The sequence below is a fragment of the Sapajus apella genome, unplaced genomic scaffold, assembly GCF_009761245.1.
Source record: "Sapajus apella isolate SASKATOON/1434 unplaced genomic scaffold, GSC_monkey_1.0 scaffold38, whole genome shotgun sequence".
Classification (NCBI taxonomy): Eukaryota; Metazoa; Chordata; class Mammalia; order Primates; family Cebidae; genus Sapajus; species Sapajus apella.
Window position 1 is genome coordinate 13,757,209 of NW_022436978.1, and position 18,772 is coordinate 13,775,980.

At 40.9% G+C, this 18,772-nt stretch overlaps 1 long non-coding RNA gene across 1 annotated transcript in view; it reads left to right on the plus strand.

Annotated features, from left to right (window-relative positions):
• Positions 1-5,094, plus strand: part of LOC116564879 — a 35,468-nt gene extending 30,374 nt beyond the window's left edge. The window contains exon 2 of the long non-coding RNA XR_004275143.1: positions 3,847-5,094. This is a non-coding gene — a long non-coding RNA (uncharacterized LOC116564879). The remainder of the gene's footprint in view (positions 1-3,846) is intronic.
• Positions 5,095-18,772: the final 13,678 nt, after the last annotated feature.

An 18,772-nucleotide genomic window follows, 5' to 3' on the forward strand; every position in this document is an offset into this window, starting at 1 on the left:
CGGTGGCTCAAGCCTGTAATCACAGCACTGTGGGAGGCCGAGGCGGGTGGATCACGAGGTCAAGAGATCGAGACCATCCTGGTCGACATGGTGAAACCCCATCTCTACTAAAAATACAAAAAATTAGCTGGGCATGGTGGCGTGTGCCTGTAATCCCAGCGACTCAGGAGGCTGGGGCAGGAGAATTGCCTGAACCCGGGAGGCGGAGGTTGCGGTGAGCCGAGATCGCACTCCAGCCTGGGTAACAAGAGCGAAACTCCGTCTCAAAAAAAAAAAAAAAAAAAAGAATTAAAATAGAAAATGTTAGGAAATACATCAGGTAGTCTGTAAAGGACTACATAAATACTATGTTTCAATAATGGACTTACGTTTTTACTAATGCGAATGTTGACCATAATATTGTTTATACTATTTCATTGTGAGCCTTCACAAATACTTTAGTTAAATAAAAATCTACATATAACAAATGCATGAATAATTAAAACATTTTATTGGATTTTTATATCTGATCGCTAACCACAAGAGAGGAAGTTAATTTACAGCTTATGATGTTATCATATCATTTCTTTCATCTAGACAAAAAGAATCACTACTGTCATCTTAACAAATATTTACTGAGCACATACCAGAGACTGAATAAGTATTTTACTTCTCATGATCTCATTTATTGTTTTTGTTTTTTGAGATGGAGTTTCGCTCTTGTTGCCCAAGCTGGAGTGCAATGGCACGATCTCAGCTCACTGCAACCTCTGCTTCCTGGGTTCAAGTGATTCTCCTGCCTCGGCCTCCTGAGTAGCTAGCATTACAGGTACATGCCACCACACCTAGCTATTTTTTTTTTTTTGTATTTTTAGTAGAGAAGGGGTTTCACCACATTAGCAAGGCTGGTCTCGAACTCCCGACCTCAGGTGTCATGATCTCATTTAATTCTTCATTGTTATCTCCATTTTAGAGATGAAGAAACTAAAGCCCAAAGCATCTGAGTAACTTGACTAAGATCACATAACTGTTAAGTGAAAAAGACAAGTTTTTGGAAGTATGTGTGTTGTTCTTGGCATTATTTTATAGTACTTATGTAGAAATAAAACTTTCAAAACTCTTGAATGGCCTTCAATCAAGGTATTCAGCACAATAGAACATAGGCAAAATGTTAAAGTTAACAAGTGGGTGTGTGAGTGTCTGTGCATGTGTGTGGTGTAGTAGGCAGAAGGTGGGGAAGAACAGGCAGGAATGTATAAGAAAACGTAAGCTAAAGAAAATCACGGTAATGGATCACAACCGGTAGCTCTGCACTTCACACAGAGAAACACTTGCACAATTATTAACTGATTCATTTACCAAAAAGGACTGATAGCTTACTATGTGCAAAGACGACTGTTCACACTTTAGACAATGCAGAACACATAGTCACAGAACCTCCTTTTTAGACCTCACAAACTTCTGGATAAATTGTTAGATAATTACCTATATACTTAAATTATTTTATGTAAATAATTTACACTTGAACATCTTGCCTATGGCAGTATGCTTAAAAATTGGTTCTTATCCAAACTGTTCTTTTATATAACTGCTTAAAGAAAGGAATAAGGAAGAATGTCCAGCTTCAGGGAACATGACAAGAGGATTTGGAGCAGAGGAAGATGAGTTACTTAAATTGGTCTAGATATTGGGACGTGGGATCCTTTTATCTTCAGTAGAACTTTGAGCTCTTCACACACACACAAATCCAGTGTTCTGAAATCTAAATAAAGCCAGCTGGGCCTTGGATTGCCCCAGGTTCACATTAAGAGCCCAACTCTTCCATGAAGGACAAAGGAAACGAGAGACTGGATTTTCATCATAGATAACTTCAAAGTTTAGTCAATAACAAGTTATTTCGAAGCCCTTTAACAGAGGAAAGGTACCTAGTAGGCCAATCAGGAGAGAAAGGAAAAATCTACAGCTGATTTTATTTTGCATAGCACTTGTGCTACAAATCACAGCAAAAGAGAGTAGCCAGTGGTGGCAGAAGCAACCCCAAGCTGGAGGGCCCTGTTGTCAAAACTTATTTTCTTTGCCACTAAGGAAACGTGGCCTCGGCTTCCCTCTCAGAGTGGGCTGTATAGCTCTATCTCAGAAATCAGAAAGGGTCGTAGAATCAGGAGCCATGAAATTCACACCCCAACCCACCCAAGTAGCAGCTGTTGCCACAGACGGGTTATGCCGCCTCTCCATGTGAGTTTCTCCATTGGTAAAATGGGTTCACCCCCACCATGAACCATCTTCACAGCGTGACTAATCACTCAAGTGACATGAGGGATGGTTAAACACATTGAGAGGTGATCACATTCTCCAAAAATGAAGGAACAGATTACTTAAAATCTAAAGGTGAGAATACAGATGTCCACGCTCATCTACAGTTGACAACAAAAAAGAAACTAGTGAACGATGCACGTAAATGTGCAGATACACGCCTGGTCCATTTTGTACGGATCCCGAACTGCTCGACTAGTTTTCATGGTACTCACCAAGATATTTCCAACTCTTTTCTTTAGGATTGGCTGTCTATCCCCTTTATGTCTCCTATACTTCTGTTAAATTGATCACCCAGTGACCCTGGAGTTCAGAACATGAACTTACGCTTTAATATGTCCACTTGCTTGTTGGGCCATTTCCACCTCATGGAATGCCTGTCCTCTGCGTATCTGTGTGTGCAGATCTACTGAAATGCAGCCTCCTTTTAAAATGAAGTCTTCCTGCCGGGCGCGGTGGCTCACGCCTGTAATCCCAGCACTTTGGGAGGCCGAGGTGGGTGAATCACAAGTCAAGAGATCGAGACCATCCTGGTCAACATGGTGAAACCCCGTCTCTACTAAAAATACAAAAAATTAGCTGGGCATGGTGGCGCGTGCCTGTAATCCCAGCTACTCAGGAAGCTGAGGCAGGAGAATTGCCTGAACCCAGGAGGCAGAGGTTGCGGTGAGCCGAGATCGCGCCATTGCACTCCAGCCTGGGTAACAAGAGCGAAACTCCGTCCCAAAAAAAAAAGAAATCTTCCTTGATTTTCTCTGTTGCAAGTCATCTCAATGTTAGTCTGAGCAACACTTATCATTCTAAGAAAATTTATTTATTTATTTATTTATTTATTTTAGAGATAGGGTCTCACCCTGCCACCCAGGCTGGAGTGCAGTGGCATGATCATTGCTCACTGCAGCCCCAAACTCCTGGTCTCAAGTGATCTTCCCATTTCAGACTCCCAAGCAGGTGGGACTATAGGCATATGCCATCACACCTGGCTTTTATTTATTTTTATTTTTTTAGAGATAGGGTCTCACTATGTATCTCAGGCTGGTTTTGAACTCTTGGTCTCAAGCAATCCTCCCACCTCAGCCTCCCAAAGTGGAGATTTCAGGTATGAGTCACTGTGCCCATCTCCTTATCATTTTTATTTGTACCTCATGTTCTAATAATTTGTCTTCTCCTGGGTTTGTTGGTTCCTTGAGAACAAAGATTATGACTGATAGCTAATGGATGACATTCATCAAACACTTAACATGTGTGATCTCCTTTAACAATCAGCTAACTAAGGGTGTGGATGCTGGAATTTTTCAGTTTGTAAATGAGATAACGGAGGCCCAGAGAGGTTAAGAACGTTGCCTGAATTCACAGGTATTAGGTGATGAAGTCAAATTGGAAATCAGGGATTTTCAGTATAAACCATTAATTATTAACATCCATGCCTTTACGTATTGTAGCTGTTTGGCACAGGAAGTGCTTAATAAATGCTTCTTAATTGAGTGAATGAACAAATAGATGAATGAAGAAAGCGTGAATCTTCTAATACGAATGTTCTCACTCCATCTGCAGGACCTCACATACCCTAGTGATAGTGACTGCACAATGAACACTTGCTGAGTTAAATGACTGAAAGGATCTATGCTAGATCAGATGTCTAGGGGATGGCTGAGACAAGAGAGGCCACAAAGGTGAGTCATTCACTCATTTTTCAACAGATGTGAGTCCTGTTCTTTGGGGTCTTACATTTTGGGAAGATGAGAATTGACTGGTGTTTTTCAAGTTTAGGGAAGAGTAGATGTTCACAGAGAAAAGATTCTTCAACCTCAGGGAGTGATCAGCAGAATATTCAGAGGTAACCAGTAAGACAAGTCTAATTCCGAGCATGAATAAGCTTCTCCTTAAAGAGGAAATTGAACTGAAGATCACGAAGAATAACTAGATGACTCACCGATCAAAATAGGAAGTTCTCTCTGGTAAGGAAGACGGTGGCATTGAGGTGGCAAAAAACACAAAGATCCTCCTCAAACACTTACTACATAGTAGACTTCACTCTTGCTGCTTGGGCTACTGTCTCCAGATTGGAAGACCTACCCACTGACCAGGAGTTGATAGAGTTAGTGAAGCATTGTATTAAAAAAGACCCTGGGCCCTGGAGCCACCACCTTGCCCTAAACAAAGGCTCCCTCAAGTATCAGCCCTATGAACTTGGGCATTTGTAAAGTAGAGATAGTAACAGTTCCTTATGCACTTCGATATTATGAAGACTGAGAGATCATAGCTGTAAGTGCATAGAACAGTGCCTGGCTTGTAATAAGCACTCACTGTAGGTTAGCTATTTTTATTGTGCTTCTATTGCTGACTCTAATTGTTTGCATATTTGAACTGAAGAATCCTCAGTGAGTTTTAGAAAGAAGACAAGATGCTTATATTTCACTTGAGTATGAAATAAGAGTATAAATCATACATCTTACATCGCATAACAACTTTATTCACAAGATGACAGTTCTTTCATCAGTCCAAGGACTGGCTTCTCTAAACTGCCACATAATTGTCTTCTGCAGTGTAACTCCACATGGACCATTATGTTTTATGTTTATGGACTTTCACCCAAGACTTTAATAGCAGCAATAGAATGAATCTGCTAAAATCACACGTTTCATTTTCTTTTACTTTCGGACTGTTGGAACTATCAGAACCCATGATCGACTCTAACATGGAAAGTAGCTATTTCTTTATTAAGGCCAATGCTTATTTAATCCATTTTTTCTATTTAAAACATCAGTATATGTCTTTTTAAAATGTATACATGAAAGAAAACAACGTGTGCAAGAATTTATAACCAAATGCTGGACTTGGCATTACTGCAAAAAAACCCACAAGTTCCGACTTTGAATTTTGCAGATAGTCTTTACTACAAACATGTTCTAGTGTAAACAATTTTTAAAATTATGACTGATAAATATTTCAGAATGTTATTATTTATTTATTTAAACTTATATATCAAACATTGCTGCTTAACACCAGATGCTAGTTTTAATGTGCATTCATATTATTAATTTAATATATTAATAATATGCATTAAATATGAAGAATACACTAATAAATGCAGGAGTTACTTCCTAAATTGACTGATGAGCTAATTAAACTAATAGCCATGGAATTTTTTAAAAGTCTCAAGTTTTTTCCATACCAGCACGAGCCATATAAAACGTTTGGGCTTTGTTAGTGGATGGGCCACAGAATGGTCATGAGAGATATAGAGAAGATGGTAGATATGGTGAAAAACAGCACAGATTTTGAGGCCAGAGACTGGGCTCTAAATCTTATCTCTGCTATATTGGCTATCGGTCTTCTGGGCCTCAGTTTACTCACCTGGAAAACAAGCATAATAACACCAATCTTACAGAGCCATTGAGAAGATTAGCGCTAATAATGTATGTAAAGTGCCTAGATCACAGCAGACGGCTTAGTAACAAGCATCGGGAGATCATTTTGATTTATTTGCATGCAGATACAATCAGACAGTGTTTGCCAGTGTTTATTTGTTGTGTTTTGATCATTTAAAAGGTCTGTTAGCCATCCTCACTCAACAAGGTTGACACCTGCAGAGACTACAGGGGTTGACTCACTTTTTTATTCCACAAAACTTTCTATAGTTCTTGCTACAAGGTATGACAGAGAAATCATCACACCCTGTACATACATAACATATTATTGATAATAAAGAGTAAAGCACTCCACTAGGAGTTGGGAGATTTATTTTAGTTCTGGCGTCATCTCCAAAGAGCTCCGTGAACTTGGGTTAGTTGCTTCCATTTTCCAGGCCTCCGTTTTCTAGTTTTAAGATGAGAAAATCAGATTTCTTCTGGATAAATTTCAGTTCTAAAACTGTATTAGGAATTTAATTCTATGATTTGCTGACTTAGGGCATAGGTTCAAGACAAAAGAGAGGAGGAAAACCCATATGAATGACCAAGGACCTTGGACACAGTAACTGTCCATCTCATTTCCAAGTGTGTGATATCAGCCTGGTTTTTGCATGATTCCCTAAAAGACAAAATCGAAGTAGACCAGATCTAGCTCCTTTCTCTGTGACCAAGGAAAGATTCCCATATAATCCTTTATCATCAATACCTAAATTTGTAATTTATAAATATTTCTCCAGTCCTGTCAATAGATGTGCATTATGTACAGCATTTCATTCTGCTAAACAAGGACTTAAATATGAGTTGAGAATGGGGGCATATGCTGTGGTCATAGATCCTATTTGCATCACTGAGGTCCGCAGCCACATGTAGCCCCCAGATATCTCTGGTAAATGCTAGCTTGCTATGGTAAATTTCTTCCTACAATTGAACCAATACGTAAGTCCAAATTTAAACTGTTCGACTTCTAAATATAACCAGCCATGAAATGAGCCACCTTGGAAGGCAGAGAGTTCCTTGCCCTGGAGATAGATCTAAGAAAAATCTGGATAGATACTTTGGTAAGGGTGTTACATGTTGGAGATTCAGATATGGAGTAATCTAACAATTTTATGATTCTTTGGTGCTATTTGCTCTTACAGGACCAACTCTAGGAACGTGTGTAATGAGTTTTATTTTTGAACATATTAAAAACAACAAAAACAACAAGTTGTCCTGCCCTGTGGGCGAAGAGAGAGAAGCTAGGTCTGCACATGGACTAATTGAGTCTTTTAACACTAAAGACACCAATAGTCCAGGATTCTGAGCCATGGGATTCTGCATAATGCAATTTGATTAAATATAGATGGCAGCATTGCGAAAAGAAAAAGAAAGCTTAGTATAGGTAACTGACATGCCCAAACCTGAACCTGGCAAATAGGAGGGGCCAAGATTCCCTTACTGGTATTTGCTGTGGTTCCAGGCAATTACCTGCTGGTTCTCTTCTCCTTGGATCCTCTGCGAATCTGTGAACCCTGCTTATCTTGTGCCCAGTTCAGTGCTCACAGCTTAACGGATTGTTCTATAACTAGTCCAGACCTTCTCTTGGCATACCGCCTACTCCATGTCAGAAGTTAAAAGATTGCACTTCCTTAAAATGCAGTATTTTCTAACAGAACCTGCATCAGTCAACAGATTAGTGTAATTACGCATACACTGCTCAAGGCTCCACACTGGCTAATGATCGCTGGCTTTGTCTTATGCAAGGCAGGTCTTTCCTCGATCCAGCTAAGAAGAAACCACTTGAAAGGAGGTACACGGGTAGATTTCAAATACAACAAGAAGAACATCGCGTCCAATTGTCAGAGTCATACAAAAGGCAGCATTTGCATCATCTGTCCATACCTGGTAAGACCCATGAGTCTCAGTCTGAATGGTGGGATGTGGAGGGGGACGTGGGAGTTAAAGAATGGCCCAGTGAAGGAGTGACCGAAGAGGTTTTCTGCCCTAACTTTCACTTCTTGGGCTCCTTAAAAGGCTCTGTACCTCCTCATTTTCCTGATTTCTGTGATTTACCCTGGGTCTGTGCTGTTTTGCTGCCTGGATGAAGGAGTAGCACAGTCCAACACTGGTAGGCGTGATCGTTGGGTCTATGTACATAAAGAAGGGTTCAGAATTGGTACAGGACTCACCCTGGCTTCAGGCAGAACCTAAGACGGAGGTGGTGGGAAGAGGCCCATCCCTCGTGTACCTGAAAGGCCAGGCCCATGCTTGTAATTGCAAGGCAGAGAGCTAGCCTGGCTTGCTCCACTGCTCTCTCTCAGGAGCCACAAATGGGTGATAACACCACTAGGTGGAAAGCAGGGCTCACGTTTCTGCTCCTGCCTGCTCCTGTCTGGGATTGCTATGACCTTCTCTGTTGAAAGAAAACTATTTGGCTCTAAAGTAAAGTAAGTCTCATTAACCATCATCCTTTCAAAGAACACGATTGTACTGCTCTCTTTCTACCTTCTGTTCACTTGCTTCGTCTTTCTTTTTGTTGTTTCTGCTCTGGTGTATGTTTAAGTGGGGGATTTAAATGTTTGGTGTGTTCATCACAGAAGCCCAGACAGATCTTTGAAGCGGTTGGTGAAAAAAGGGAAGTGATACTACTGGGTGAGGGATGACATCAAAGAGAAGCCCATGTTCTGTTCCCTACAGCGTGGCTGGGAGTTTTTACTCCAAGAAAAGAATTAAACAACAAAGCTTCCCAGGAAAAGAGTGGCTTTCATTTTTTTTGCTCCTCCTGTCTTCTTTCCCCAATCCATTCAGATATATAAGCATCTGAAGACCTATTTTGTTTTAAGAGAAAGCCTAATGCAACTGAGCACTATACTATAATTATAATTAATGAAAATAATAATATTTAAATGTTTTATACCCATTCTGTTGACCTTTGAACAACATAGTAGTAATTACAAATGACAAATATGAATATTATCCCAGTGTTTCATGGAGGAAACCAGGACCAGAAAGTCAAATGCCTTGCTCAGGGTCATACACCTGGGCATCAATATACATGTATTTATATACTGACCTGATATTTACCATCAAAATATAGTCTCTACTTTTTTGACTTTAGGCTCAGCATGTTTTTATCTCTACCTTGCTGCCTCTTCCCACACATAATCTTTTAAGATTAAATCTTCAGATTCTAGAGTCAGGGCCATGGAGTTACTAAAAGGTCTAAAAAAAAGTGGGGCTTTGTAAAGGTCATATTCTCATCCTTACTCTGCACTGTGTCTGAGTATCAAGGAAAGGATTTTTTTTAAAGGCTGCTTTGAAAATTCATTGGCCCACAATTACTTGACTACTGCCGGTACTAAAATGTGTATATCAAAACTACACACTTTTATTTGATTTTTCTCGGCCCATTACTTGTCTTAGCTGAGTGGCCAGCTATGTGTAAGCCTGAATGGCAGGGAGGTGTTCTGGGAGCAATGACCCGTTACGAAGTTTCTGTTGAGATCCAGGGAGCAACTTTAGGTGAGCACATTTTTGTTAACATGCAGAAGGACAAGAGGTAGAGCTTATATCCAGCTCATCAATGCCAGCAGGGAGCTTTGCCGAGCAGTGTCTCCTCTTTGATCACCACCTGGATCACCTCTGGAATCCTGAGAAGGAAAGTGATTGGTGTTGATCAGAATGCTGCTGTGGGCAGGGTTTTGAGGAAAACTAACCAACTGAGTGTGCCTGCTGGTGGGAGAAATTTTCCAGTTCCTACAAATAAGGCCAAAATTACAGGACCTTTTCTCTCCTCTTTCCTCCTATTGATCATTATCAGCATCATAAAATCAACCATGGGTATGACTTTGGAGAGATGGAAGTATGGTGAAGAGGGAACACTCACCCAGGGGTGTGGAGTCCCAGGTTCTCTCCGTGCGCTTTGTGGTCTTGGACAACAGTTTGACGTTGTGCTCTTTAGTATTCCCGTTTATTAAATGATGAGTTGGAGAACATTGCCTTTGACACTTCCAGGCCTGTATTCTCTGATTCCCATCTACGTTGTCTCTCTCCCACAATTAATTTTATAATTACAAGTGCCTCTGATACATTATCTTGAGTTTTCTAGAGAGAGAAAAAAAGTGCAAGGCAGAGTAAGAAATAAATTAACAATAAGTATTAACAAATTATTTCTAGTTTGAATGTGTGTATTTATTTTTATTTTTACTATTTATTATTTATTTTTGAGAAGGAGTTTCACTCTTGTCACCCAGGTTGGAGTGTAATGGCTCTATCTCAGCTCACTGCAACCTTCACCTCCCAGGTTCAAGCAGTTCTCCTGCCTCAGCCTTCTGAGTAGCCGGGATTACAGGTGCACAACACCACATCCAGCTAATATTTGTAATTTTAGTAAAGACAGGGTTTCACCATGTTGGCCAGGCTGGTCTCAAATTCCTGAAATTAGTTGATTCACCCACCATGGCCTCCCAAAGTGCTGGGATTACAGGCATGAGCCACTGCACCCAGCCTGAATACTTGTTTAGTGTACAAAATTAGAAAGCAAATAAATGAATGTAAAAATAAAGCCTCTCATTATCCCATCAAGTAGAGATGTCCACTTTAAAGATTTTGATTAAGTTTTCTTCCAGTGACATATGTGTGTGTGTGTGTGTATTTTATTTATAAAAATATTTTTCATTGAGGTTTCAAAAGATGTTTTAGGGCTTACTGTCACTATATACCTTTGGTTTTATGTCAATTGTATAAGATCCAATTCCTAGAATAAATCCTTTATCCTACGTAACTTGTGGTGGTTCTGCCTTCCTGATTGAACACTGACGGGTACGAGGAGTTGTTGAAACTCCTAAGACTTGTCACATGTGGATTTTGGTATTGACTTCTCCACCTAGACGGTTTTCAAGAAAGGATTTTGAAGCACTGAACGGCGTGTTCCAAAACAGCTGCAGGGTTTAAAAGAATCAGCCATTTCCTATTACATTTAACATTTATTGAACATATACTATACATGTCAGACCTGTGCTAAGTGATTTATTAGTACATGTATTATATTACTTAATCCTAACTCCCTGGGGGCAAGTATATCATTCCTAGTTACGGATAAAGAAACTGGGGTTCAGGGATGGGCCAAAGTTGCACAGCTAATAAGTGGCAGAGTCATGATTCAAACCTGGACAATTTGTTTATGAAGTCCACACTCTGGATTCAAAGTTAAGTCGTTGACTAACATACCAGGCTGGAGAGGTCCAATCTATTGGGGGATGGCAGGGTATTGGTTAGTTGCTTGCACTGTGGGAGTGCATGAGCTTGTGAAATGAGTCCTGATGAGGAAGGTAGCAGGTGTGCTGGAATAAGCACTAGACGTGGAGTCAAACAGACATGGGACTTTCCCATCACTTTCTTGTCTCAGCATCAATGCTTTCATCTGTAATAGAGAGATAATCGTATCAGTCTTACAGATGCAGATTGTGATGAAGATAGAGAATAACACGTAAAAGCCCCTGGCATGTTTCCAGGCATATAGTAAATGCTAATAGAGTTTAACTGATTCTGAATCTGAGCAGAAAATTTTAAGTTGAGACCTGGTTCTTAATCTTGAATGGAGCACTCTTGATATGCAATTTCGAATAAGATATAGGACCTTTCCAGGCCCAAGTTCCTCATCTTCCTAGGAGGTGGTTAAACTAGAAGATGCCTACAATCCTGTCTAGGATTCTCGGCCTTTAGTTGGTATTAAGAGGAAGGAATGTGGCAGATGGTGTGTTCCCTTTTCACCTCAGTCTGAAACAAGGCCAGATTCTCAGAGTACAGTGTGTTTCTCCCTTGGCCCCTCTGCCCTATGGATATTCTTGACTAGATCCAAGCCCTTGGAATTTTCTGAAAGGCTTGAGGTCTGATGAAAATCACAACCATTTCTTAGAAGGAAGGGGTGAGGCCTGTGTCTTTGACTGCCAGGATGCGGTTGCTTTTATTAGCTCTTCTAGGAAAGGAAGGTCACAGCTTTATGGAATTCCCTATGAAGAAAGAAAATAACTTCTTTGACTTGCTCCAAAGAATACAATTGGGAAATCACAATTACAGATGATTTCTTGGGTCCCTTACACTCTATTATTTTGTGAGTCAGCTGTAAGTGAACACATGAATTGAATGTAACTGAAGAGCTGCTAGACACTAAACACTGTGCAGCGCGGAGAAGGGGCATGATTCTCCCTCTGAAGATCTCTCTCTCCAATCTGCCTCCTTTAAGGAACTACAAACCAATCATTGAAGAGGAGGTGCAAATTTTGTTAGATTCTCCAGAAAGAATGGTCAAGATTTTCTCCCGTCTCCTTGGGTACTTCTCATTCTCCTTGGCTACTGCCTTCTCTTCTCCCAAACCTCCGAACCAAGGGTGCCCCACTGAACCTCTTCTTGTTCTGTGCTCACTTCCTTGGAGATTTTACTCCTTGTCACAGGTTTAATAAAATCATAGACCCTGACAACTCCTAAATTTCTATCTCCAGCTTAGATTTCTCTTCAGAACTCTAGATTGAGAAATCCAGCTGCCTGCCAAGTTGTCTCCCCTTGAGTCTGTTAGCCTTCTCTAACTGAACATAATCCAAATGGGAGTTCCTGATATGCCCCCAACTCCTTCAAATCTGCTCTACCTAAAGCCTTTTCTATGTTAGTAAATAACAAGCCCATTTGTTACAGTTGCTCAGGCCTAAGTACAGGAGCCATGTTTGACCTCTGTTTCTCCATAACCCACTTCAAGTCTACCAGTAATATTATTGTCTCTGGCTTGAAAACATGTACAGGAATTCAAACATTTCTCACTACCTCCCAGTCCAAGCCACCATCGTCTCCCTCCAGGATTATGATAATTTCTTCCTCAATGTCCTCTATACTTCCACCTTGCCCTTCTCAGCAGAGCACTCAGAGGGATTTTATGGAAGCAAAATTGAAATGCTGTCTAAACCGTCAGTGGCTTTTCATCTCATCCAAATTGATGGGGCTTCCAAAGCCAAATGAGGCGTCTTCCTTTTCTCTCCATCTTCATCTCCCATTGCTCTTCCCTCCCTCACTGCCTCCACCACACCAGCCTTTCCAAACACTCCAGGCATCATCTGGCCCAGGGCCCAGGTACTTCCCTCTGCCTGGTGTTCTTACCTCCATATCCAAATGGTTCTTGCCTTCACCTCTTCTCAGCCTTCAATCAAATGTCTGATGCTCAGTGAAGCCTTTCCCAGCCATCTTATCTCTGATTGCATTCGTCCCTTCATATACGTCCTATCCCACTTCCTTGCTTTTTTTTTCTTACTTTCAACATTTATTACTGTCAAAAATATCACACAGGCTAGGCATGGTAGCTCATGCCTATAGTCCCAACACTTTGATCTCCTGTCTTGCCCAGGCTGATCTCACGTTTGAGCTCAGGAGTTCCAGACCAACCAACATAAGAGACTCCATCTTTGCAAAAAAACAAAACAAAACAAAAATTGGCTGGACTTGGTGGCTCATGCCTGTAATCCCAGCACTTTGGGAGGCCGAGGCGGGCAGATTATGAGGTCAAGAGATCGAGACCATCCAGCCAACATGGTGAAACCTCATCTCTACTAAAAATACAAAAATTAGCTGAGCATGGTGGTGGGCACCTATAGTCCCGCCACTTGGGAGGCTGAGGAGAATCACTTGAGCCCGGGAGGTGGAGCCTGCAGTTAGCCAAGATCGCACCATTGCACTCCAGCCTGGCAACAGAGCAAGGTTCCTTCTCAAAAAATAATAATAACTTTTTTTAAAAAAATCAAGGAAATTAGCAGGGCATGGTGGAACACACCTGTAGTCCCAGCTACTTGGGAGGCTGAGGTGGGAGGATCGCTTGAGCGTGGGAGGCTGAGACTGCAGTGAGCAGTGATTGTGCTACTGTATTCCAGTCTGGGTGACAGAGTGAGAGCCTATTCTTAGAAACAAAACAAAACAAAACCATACATATTTACTGTTGAGTTTATTGATTATTTCCTTCTGCTAAATCAAAACTTCACAAGGGCAGTGGAGCACAGTGGAGGGCACTCAGTAAATATTAATTGAAGAATGGGGTGGAATGGTTGGCCAACAGTTTCATGGAGGAGGCAGGGTTTGAGCTATGCTATTGGCCACAGAGAGGATCTGAGCAAACAAACAGGCTGAGAAAGTGCTTGGGAGAGAGAGACACTGAGCAAAGTCTTGGGTGGGAGCCCAGTGGGGATGGATGGGGCTGGATTAACTGACCTGTTCTCCACCAGCCTTTGCCCTTCTGGTTTTATTTCTTCCAGAATACCTAGTGTCTCTTAGCATGTGGTAACAATTCTGTGGCTGCTTGGTACAATAGAAAGCTCATGGATGAAATTCAGAGTCATAGACCTGAATCTAGAAGCGTAACCCTAGACAAGCCACTTAACCCCTCTGATCCTATGCTCACCCATCTGTCAAAGAAAGATGACAACACTGGTTTGTGCTTCTCTTGGGGCTGTTGTGAAGATCAAATGAGGTAACAAATAGAAAAACGTTTCACATTGTGAAAGATGGATGATTATAGTGGTGATTAGTAAAATGCATCTGCATATGGCTGAAATAATTACTCAGAGTCATATACAGATTATTCACCATAGTGGTAAGGGAAGGGCTAGAGGATTCCAATTGGTGACTAGCTCAGAAATCCTCCATCATTCAGCTTTCAGATATGGGAGCTACACGGGAGGAGGAGTTGGAAAATGGACCTTCCTGAGGATGTGCCAGTGTGCAAATGAGCAGCTATTTATTCCTTGTGCACCAGGTTCTGGTGATTAATTTTTCTCCTTTCACCCTTATAAAAATTTATGAGTTAAATATTAGTATCTGATTCTTTAGAGATAGGAAAACCAATGCTCAGACAGGTTAACTAACTTGCCCATGGTCACACAGCTATTTGGTGTTAGAGTCAGAAGAAACCATTTTGTCTCAAGAGCCTGTGTTCTTTCAGTAGGCTACCTTTTCAGACACCTTAGTACAAATAATTAAGCAGCAGCAGGACTACCCCAGTTGCTGAATTGGGGCAAGTGAATAATACATAAGTCTAACATTGGGGTCCCAGGCAGGTAACAGACTGAGCTATTAAACACAATTCCCAGAGTGAAAAGAAAGGTCAGTGTGCATCTAAACTCGTGAACCCTAACCCTTGTCTACCACTGCCTGTGCTATGAATGCAGCAGTACCTGGTGACAATTTAGAAGAAACCAAGATTTTGAGTGAAAATTTTAGTAAGAGTGTAAGAATAATATAGCTGGATCAATGTCCACTGGCCTTTCTAAGCATCAGAATTTAAAAAACCCCAGACAGTGGTATAAAGGTCAGGTGTGGTGGCTCATGCCTATAATCTTAGAACTTTGGGAGGCCAAGGTGGGTGAATCATCTGAGATCAGCAGTTTGAGACCAGCCTAACTAACATGGTGAAACCCCATCTCTACTAAAAATACAAAAATTAGCCAGACGTGGTGGTGGGCACCTGTAATCTCAGCTACTTGGGAGGTAGGAGAATCACTTGAACTGAGGAGGCAGAGCTTGCAGTGAGCTGAGATCACGCCATTGCACTCCAGCGGCCTGTGTGACAGACTCTGTCTCAATAAAAAAAAGGCGGTGGCATAAGAAATGATATGATTATTTTGAATGATTAGCTAACTCAGCCTAGATTTTAACTAGTAACACTTTTGCAGCAAGTTACCTGCTGCCTGTCACATAATGGCTTAATAAATATTCACTGAATATATGAATATATGCCTCTCTCTCTCTCTCTCTCTCTCTATATATATATATATATATATACACACACACACACATATATACATATGTATGTATATATATACACACATATATACACATACATACATGTGTGTGTAGCATGTATGGTAATGGCATTGTTTTAATAATTATGTAAGTTCATTCGTATAGATGATGAATGTACAGATGGATGGATACTGGGACCAGATGTCAGAGAAATGTCTCCCAAAATAACCTGTAATCATCTACAGGATGATGACAGAATGCTTACTTTGAAAATGTATGAACCAGAAAATTTTTACAGAGTGCCTACTGGGTGCTGATGAAAGGAAATAGAAGGCATATCTCTTTGTATTTGCCTCAGGTAGCCACAAAAGGCATATATACAATTTTAAATAAATCACTTGTATAGTTTAGCACTGCTTGGGTTTGGAAGCAGAGGAGGACCATTTTCTGTTTGGTGTGACTCACCAATCACAGAATGTGAAGGGTGAAGGAGGCCACGGTCATCTGGTGCATTTAGCCATTTTAGATTTCAAATTGAACTGCATAAAGGAAAGTTACACAGTGATTCATAGGCAGATGTTAAAAAAAAAATAGAAATAAAAACCTCCCTCTCTAGCTGCCACTGTTTTCTGTAAGTGCTACGGAAACCCTAAGAAATAGGTATTTGCAAAGATGTGGAAAATTTGGTAGGATGGTATAAAGTCAGAAGCATGGTCTTTGGATTTAGTTCAACCTGGGTATGAACCTCCTTCATCTGCATATCGGCTCTTCATCTCAGGGAGTCTATTTGCATTTTGAACCTCTGGCCCCTGACTTATGTAATGAAGACATCTACCCCGCGTGTCTCCTGTCAGGATGAAATGATGTTACATTGGAAGGGGCTCAGCAGAGTGAGTAGCAGCTCACACAGTTTCTCAGTATTTCATTCCTCCTCGTACCCACGCATACTCCTTTTATCTCTAATGTCCTGGGTACCCCTGGGCCAGGGTATCCAGACTGCTTCCTCCCCTCCTCATCTGCCACATTTAGGTTGGACCAGGCGATATCTAAGATTCCATTAAATGAGTCTAACTGTCTAGTCCTATTTTTTACCAGAAAGCTGGGATAGCTGGGCAGTATATAAAACAGTCTACTTTGTACACATTTATGTTTACCAGCCATTTACTATGTTTTACCGCATTTAATCCTTAAAAATACCTGCCAGGCAGTGGTGCTTTCACCTTTTACAAATGAGCAAATCAAGGCAAGAGGCAGAGAGAAGATAATCCCACACCTCCTCTGGCTGGCAATTGGCATGCAGGCAAGATTTTTAAAGGCTTAGCAACCGCGTTCAACAGCGAGGCCCTTAATGATACTCTTGGCCTTGAAAATCAAATGTAAACTTCCCAATTTCACTCTGTCCCTTCTCCCTCCTTTTACCCTAAGAGCTTTAGTCATCTTATCTTTCTTTTTTGTTGTCTCTTTTAAATGTTGCCATTCTGGGCTGAGGTCACGACTGGCTCTCCTAAGAGCCCTAATCAAATTCGGAAGACAACAGGATTGAACACAGAGCCTTCCATACCTGGCTCCCAGACTGAACATGCACAAACAAAGCTAATGGTTGGGAATTCAACCCTCGCTGCCTGAGGCTGTGGGGTTGGCTGTGAATTTTTACCCGGCTCCTACCCAATTGTCTTTCTTTAGCATTTGACATGCTTGCTGCTGGATCCATGATGGAGCTTCTCTCTCAAGACACTGATTTATATTCTCCCTTGGGGGGCCTAGACTTGCGCCCTACACAATGAGTGCCCGCTGAGCTGGAGATGGCATTGCCGGTGGTGCAGTTGGGAATTGCATCAAGTATTTTAGCAATTGCACAAAACTATCGGCCAGTCTGGTCTGTAGTCTTTCCCACATAGATTCACAAAGCCTACTTTCAGAATCTAATTCTTAATAATGCAATCAGTTTTTGGAAACTGAAGCCGAGTTTCATATTTGAATGTTGACTTTCATCATGCAGGAAAGGTTGGCCACATGCAGGAGTGACTGGAAGATTTTGGCAAAGATATTAATTGGGATTTTCCATCCGCAGAGAAGCTGCATGTGCTAATGCACAGGTAATACTCCATTCTCAGGGTTCCCAGGGATGAAGAGTGGGCCAAGCCTGAAACCAAAACTAATATGCCTCATAAGGAATCACTAGCATTCTTAAAATAAATTTTAAAAAATGTCAAGTAGAGGCAAAATTGAACTGTTTCCCCTTTTGAAATACAGTAACACCTTACTCATCAGGGCTGTCGTGGGGATGAAATTGGAAGATATATGAAAAGCCTAGCGCTGAGCTTTGCTCAGAGCATTGAGCAAATGTATTAGTTGTTGGGGCTCTTGTTTGAAGTAAAAGGACCAGGTTTTGAACCTCATTCTGCTGTTCACTAGCCCAGTGCCTTCCCCATTCTGGGTCCTAGTTCTCTTATCTTCTAATTAGAGTAATAATTGCCACATATTTCACAGAGTCATGATGAGAAACAAATTGAAGAATGGCTAGAAAGCTCTTTGCAAACTAGATAGCTCAAACAAAAAAAAAGCATTATTAGGTGTATGGCTAATCTCTGTGCCATGGTTTCAGCCCTTCTTTTTGTATGAAAAGCCCTCTCTCCCCATACTTCCTCTCTTTAACCTTCCTGTTGAAGTTCTATCCTTTATTCATAGGGCAGTAAAAAGACTTCAGATTGCCAGGGTTCAAATCCCAGCACTGCTTTTTATCAGCTGCTTGTCTTTGGGCAAGCTACCTCACCCTTCCGTGCTTCAGTTTCCAGTCTGTAAAATGGGAATAAAACAGTATCCATTTTATAAGATTGTTGTAAGGATTAAATAAATTAACAAGTGTAAAGTACTTAGAACAATATATTCTACATATTATATAAAATGCTAGCCATAATTATTTCAGGGCTACCCTTATTGTTTTGATGTCTATTATTTCAAGAATATGTTTATCAGTTTGCTTTATTTTATTATTATGTTCAAACCCCACCCCTCCAAGAAACTTTCTTCTATCTCTGAAGCAATCATGTTCTCACATTCAAGCAAAGTTTATTGACTGTAGCTCAGTGATAGCTCTGGTCATTCTTGTGTGTTTGTTTAAATCTCTCTCCCCCATCAGCTTTGGGGCCCTAAGTGACAGAGGCTTACTCTTTTACCTCTGTACACCGGCCAGTGTACATTAAATATTTGTTGAATTGGATGGAAGATATGCAAATATATACACATGAATAAACCTAATTATATTGTATAATAGCTCATAACACCCTTTACGTAATAACTACATATTCAAGACT